This window comes from Ursus arctos, unplaced genomic scaffold, assembly GCF_023065955.2.
Source record: "Ursus arctos isolate Adak ecotype North America unplaced genomic scaffold, UrsArc2.0 scaffold_36, whole genome shotgun sequence".
Lineage (NCBI taxonomy): Eukaryota > Metazoa > Chordata > Mammalia > Carnivora > Ursidae > Ursus > Ursus arctos.
The window spans coordinates 16671435-16677563 of NW_026623050.1; positions in this window are offsets into that span (position 1 = coordinate 16671435).

Sequence of the window (6129 nt, forward strand, 5' to 3'; positions counted from 1 at the left end):
TAGGTATAATGGGGATGCTAGTGTTTGCCCATCCCACGCAGGGCAGGACTCTTCTGACAGGAAATCTTTGTTTGGGGACTCCCCATTTCTGGCCAAAACTCTTGCTCAGAACTACAATGTGGTCTGAAGCCCTCTCCACACAATTCTTCCTTCCCTCTCTCCTTTCACAGGTGTCAGACCAGCGCTGGGTTCTGACTGCTTCCATACCTGTTCCTGCTCCCTCCTCTTTTATCCTTCCCAGTCTTTTGCCCTATAAATCTCTTGCATATCTAATCCAGTCCTGTTGCCTCTTCTCAAAGGTCCTCAAATGACATACTTTTGTTATTCTAGGTCTTTGCATTTCTATGTAAATTTTAGAAATCACCTTATGAAATTCTACCAAAAAAAAAAAAAAAAGGAAAAAAGAAGAAAGCCTGCAAGAATTTTAATTGACAGTTCATTGACTCTACGATCAATCTGAGAAGAATTGTTACCTTAACAGTATTGGGCCTTATATCATATATATGTATCTCACCATTTATTAGTATTCTTCAATTTCTCCCAGCAATGTTTTGTACTTTTCGGTGTAGAGGTCTTAGAGATCTTTTGCTGGACTTACTAAGTATTTTTATGTTTTTGGGGAATACTGTATTGGAAATTTTTAAAAATTATTTTCCAATTGATTGTTATTAGTGCATTAAGTATGCAACTGAATTTTGTGTATTAACCTTGCATCCTGAAACCTCGCTACTGTACTAGTGCCAGTAGTTTTGTCTCTGCTCCCCTGACCTCTTGAAATAAAATTTTCTTGGGAATCCAGTGCTGTAGTAAGAGTGGAGTGTAGGCAGCTGGAGCTCCTCCTCCTACTAGCTTCTGTCTCCCTCCCCAGAACTCAACCCCACCTTCAAAACTGATGTGGGGAATTTCTGAAGAGCTCCAAGACTCTGAGTAACATAGCTAAACAAAGCACTGTTCCGGAGAAGTTGGTTTTTACTGAGCATCTCCCCCAATATTTTATAGGTGTCTTACCCCATTTTAGTCTTTCAAAAGAAAACAAAAACACCTTGTAAGATAAGTGGAAGTAGTTCCCTTCTAAAGGTGAAGAAACGAGAGATTAAATCTCCTTGAAACGGTCTCCGAGTTGGTTTCTGTCCGCAGAAGGACTGAAATGCGTCTGTCTGACTCCACAGTTCGTGGTCGGGCTCTCCCCAGGCTGACTGAGGCAGACAGCTAGGTTTCAGACTGGATTTCTGTGAGGGCCGGGGCTTTAGACTGGCTCATCTTGGCATTCATTTAGCACATGGGCTTGCAGGTCAGGAGGCCTGGCTGGGCTCTGGTATTCCACCCCCAGGGCGCCTACCACCCAGTCTGGTTTCCCAGCTTCCTCTTCCACCCACATTGCTTTTGGAGGGTATCTGTGACCTCTCTCTCACCCGTCTGACTGACCGTTTGCAAGTCTAAGCATTTTTTACTTCTCTGCTGCCTTAGCACAGAAAATCTTGGACCTGGGTGATCCAGTTTGCTTCCAGTTCTCTTTTAAAGTCTCTGGTCACCTTCTGTTTGTCTTCTGATTTGTACTTTGGGGGGACATAGTTAACATTTCTAAGGAAATGGCCCCCCTTGGAGGGGCACATTTAGAGTACCTAAACCTTGTTGAAAAACAAGCTCATCATAATTCTACCTAAACGGGTAGCTAATTCCTCATTTCTCCTACTACTGGGGATTCCACCATCCTTTTGTTTCCTTTCCTCCTTCACTTCTCCCATTAAACCACCAAGCCTAGCCCATCGTTTGCTTCGAACCTGTTTTGGGTGGGCTCTATCTTTTGCAGCTCTTGCCCAGGCCAGGGCCACATCAGTTCACTTTTGATTGAGTCACAGATATCCAAAGAGTGACCTTCGAGTCTGTAGAATTCCTCGGCCAGGGTCAGTAATACATGGACCAGAATCTTTTCCTCTGGCACATTTTGTCAGAGGTATCCACAATCCAATGATATTCAAAAGCCAGGAGCCTGCACCAGCAGATTTTGTATTGGCTCCCCATTTTCTGTTCACTAAATCTGAACCCCTTTGTCAGATCTTTCAGGTCATCCGTCTGTCAGTGTCCCTCCCCTATCACCACTTTCATTGTTCACGCTATTGCTCCATACGGAGCTCTTTCAACCAAGAGCTGAAACCCAAGCTTTGCTGGTCCTCTTACGTGACCTCATTATTCTCTCATGCTTGCTTTTGACTGTTTTATTCTACATGCCATGAATGCCAACATTCTGCCAATCTTGGATTTTCCCCCTCATTATAAAACCAAGGCCTATATTTTCCTATCCTAGGATTTCTTCTCTAACCCTTTCCAACCTTCAAGATGCGTGTTCTTGGAGTATACTTGCAAATATATTATTTGCTACTAAACTAGCTCTGGTGAATAGAAGTTCCCACGTTAACTGGAAATGAATATCATGAGGCTGTGAGCTTCTTCAAGACAAGGACCATGTCTTATTTAACTTTATATCACCAGCATCTAGCCCAGTGCCAGGCACATCATTTATGTACAGTAAACATATGTTGGATAAATAAACACCACTTTATGATGCTACCCCCTTCAGCAAGTTCCTTAAATACAAAAGAGTTTCAGCTTCCTTATCTGGAAAGTTGTGCTTACAATACGGACATCGGAAGTCATGAACACTAAATAAGAAAACCTATGTAAAGGTCCTAGCACAGAACCTGGCACAGAGAGCTCCTTCCATGCGAGTTCACACATTCCCACTAAGTTTTTAGAAATACTTTCAGAATTGTGGAATTCTCACAATTTCTTTTCCATGTCAGTGTATTTTTGCTTGATCTTCTTTTGAGACAATACCAAATGTGAGCGTGGGACTTGTAATAATCTCTAAGAAATAAAATCTTGGTCCAACAGGACAACTGTTGATTTTTGGTGTGGGGTTTGGCTGTGGCAATTCTGATATGCAGATACATGCTGGTTTATCTTTTTTTTTTTTTTTTAAGATTTTATTTATTTATTTGACAGAGAGAGAGACAGCCAGCGAGAGAGGGAACACAAGCAGGGGGAGTGGGAGAGGAAGAAGCAGGCTCTCAGCAGAGGAGCCTGACGTGGGGCTCGATCCCAGAACGCCGGGATCACGCCCTGAGCCGAAGGCAGACGCTTAACCGCTGTGCCACCCAGGCGCCCCTAGTTTATCTTTTTAAGGGATTCCATAAATGCATAATCTTTTTTGGATGCCCGGCTTCATTAACAGTGGAGACTATTTTCCCCTTCCCTTCTTTACTTTTCACGTGGGGGAGAAATTATCAACACTGAATAACCTTTAAACACTCCACTGTGTTCACTGTAACACTGAAGTCTGCATATCTGTATCTAGCAGAGAGAATGAGAATTATTATTCCTGAAGACCCCTGTTAAATGAATTTCGTGGATTTAACAATTTTCATACTTTGAGTGGCAATTGTCCCTAAACTGAAATATGCCCTCAGTTTTTCTATCTGTAAACTAGGGGTAATAGTTTGTACTCTCACCCTCTTAGGACTAGCATTTATAATGAGACAGAGGAAAGGGGCACCTGGGTGGCAAAGCGGTTAAGCGTCTGCCTTCGGCTCAGGGCGTGATCCCGGCGTTCCGGGATCCAGTCCCACATCGGGCTCCTCCGCTGGGAGCCTGCTTCTTCCTCTCCCACTCCCCTGCTTCTTCCTCTCCCACTCCCCTGCTGTGTTCCCTCTCTCTCTGGCTGTCTCTCTGTCACATAAATAAATAAAATCTTTAAAAAAAAATGATACAGAGGAAAGAGCACTGGACTGGGAGTCAAAAGAACAGAGCTCTATCCTTCATTATGACTAGCTGCATAGACCTTGGGCATATAATTCCACTCAGTCCCCTCACCTCCAAAATGAGAAGTGTAAATTAAGCAATTTTTAAGTCAGCTCCCAAATTTAAAATGATGGTTTTTGTTTTTGTTTTTTTAAGAAAGGAAATGAGTTAAGTGGCCGCCTTCTACCCAAGGATGCCAGATGAGAGGAGACTTTTTGTGCACTCTATAGAGAGGGGAATTTGGCCTGTGCTGGCCATCGTAGGTATGTGGCGTCTATATGCCAACCATAAGGCCGGAACTCAAAAAAGGTATATACATGTCTTATTGGGGATAAGAACCCAGGAAAGTAGACGCATGTGGATTACTTGGGATGCTTTCTCACAATAAGTATTATTTTTTGTACAAAAATTGAACCTATCACTATGCATTCTTTTCAGACTTCCTAAGCTGTGCACCAGCCCTCTGATTTATGGTGGGAAGGATTACCCTTAGGCATACCCCAGCAGAGAGGGATTACCCTTAGGCATACCCCAGCAGAGAGGCATACCCCAGAAAAAGAAGCGGGGAAGTTGCCTCTTATACCTATTGGTGTGTTAGTCCCTTCTCCATGGACGGACTCCAGTGTAGCAGGTGAAGAGCTGCCCCTGGTGTTCATTTGATGATCATGCAAAGTTCAAGGCAGGTCATGTCACCATCAGCTCCAAACTTTCTGGATCCATATAACACCTGAGACTCTTATATGTGCCAATATAGACCATCATATTTTCCAGTTGTAGGAAAATGCCAAAGGGTTTCTATTCAAAAGACCTGAGTTTGAGTCCCATGTATACAAACTGTCTGTCTTTGGACAAGATAGTTTAGGTCTCTGAGCCGATTGATGTAAGGATCAACAGAAATGGAGATGTGTAGGGTGCTTTGTTTCAGGGCTAGTCATGGCTGAACTCTTTTACAAATCTTTGCCCACCCAAAAACTGATTGAGGGAAGTTTTTAAATTATCTAGGACTGATCCCTTTATTAGGGAAACCCGAAGAGGGTGTGGCGACGTAAGCCAGAGGCTTTAGAACCAGAGGGGACAGGGTCCTGAAGTCCTGCAACTTTGAAGCAAGGTCTTTGGGGCAAAGCTCTGCTTTCTGTAGCATTGTTTCCCCCTCCCCCTGCTCCGGCCACACCTGGGTCCTCCTCCCCACCTCTTTAACTTGGTGGCAAGTTGCTTGACCCTGTCAGGATCTTGGTTTGGCTTCCTCTCTACCTGTGCAGTCCCTGACTGTTGTGGTGTGGGGATGCCCCCCAGAGAGCCCTGTATCAGGCTCTGTCCTCACAGAAAGTGTCCCTCAAAGAGTCCTACACCCCACTTCATTTGGGATGTGCATCATGGCAAGGAATGGCGACACGCCCTGTGGCCACCACTGCCACAGCCCAGCCAAGTGACCACCTCCAGTTCATAGCCTGTGACAGACATTGAAAATGCAGGATCGGAGTCACCCCCAGCCAGCAGAACCAGGGAGGGTAAGGAGTCTCTTCCGTGAAAAGTTACCTGAATCTCCAATGCCAGCCCAACTACTCAGAGCTTTTGCTTCACTAAGACTACAGAGATATTTAAATGTCTACTTAAAATAATTGCTGGTACCATTGTGGCACAAGAAAGCGCGGAGGCTGAGGGTGGGGGAGGGGTGTCAGACTGGCCGTGGGTGTCAAGCCCAGTGTGCTCATTCACTGTTTAGGTAACATATGGGCAAACTGCTGAACCTGGTTTACACATGTGTAAAATGGAGATGCTGATGCCTTTGCACAGCTGTTGCGAGGATGAAACAGAACTGCACGTTGCAAAGTGCCTAGCCCATAGCGGCTGCTCCAGAAGTGTGTGTTGTTTTTTTTCTCCCCCTTGCTTCCCTCTCACTAGAGAAAGACCAGATTATCCCAAGTACAATTCCTTTAGGAGGGCTAAAATTTTTCTGTTAAAAGTAGTAATTGATCAAGTTCCTGCCTAATCATTTCAATTCAGGTATTAAGGTGTCCAAAGTAAACGGATTCGTTTGCAGCACGGATCTCCCATGCCGCAGGAATGTTTGGGAGTGGGTCTGCCAGCTGTCAGCGCCCCCCCCCCCCAACACGCCCTCACCTCCACCAACCCAAACCCAGCCAAGGTGTGAAGGAAAAGAGCCATCAAGTTTTGTCTAGGATTTTTAGACTCCAAATAAGGGTTACGATGGAAATTCTCATTCATGAAATTAAAGCTGCCCGTTTTCCTAGGAAGCCTTCGCTAACAGAGAGGCTTGCTTTGATCTCCCGGTTTAGGATTTATATGGAGACCATTCATGTGTACGTGTGT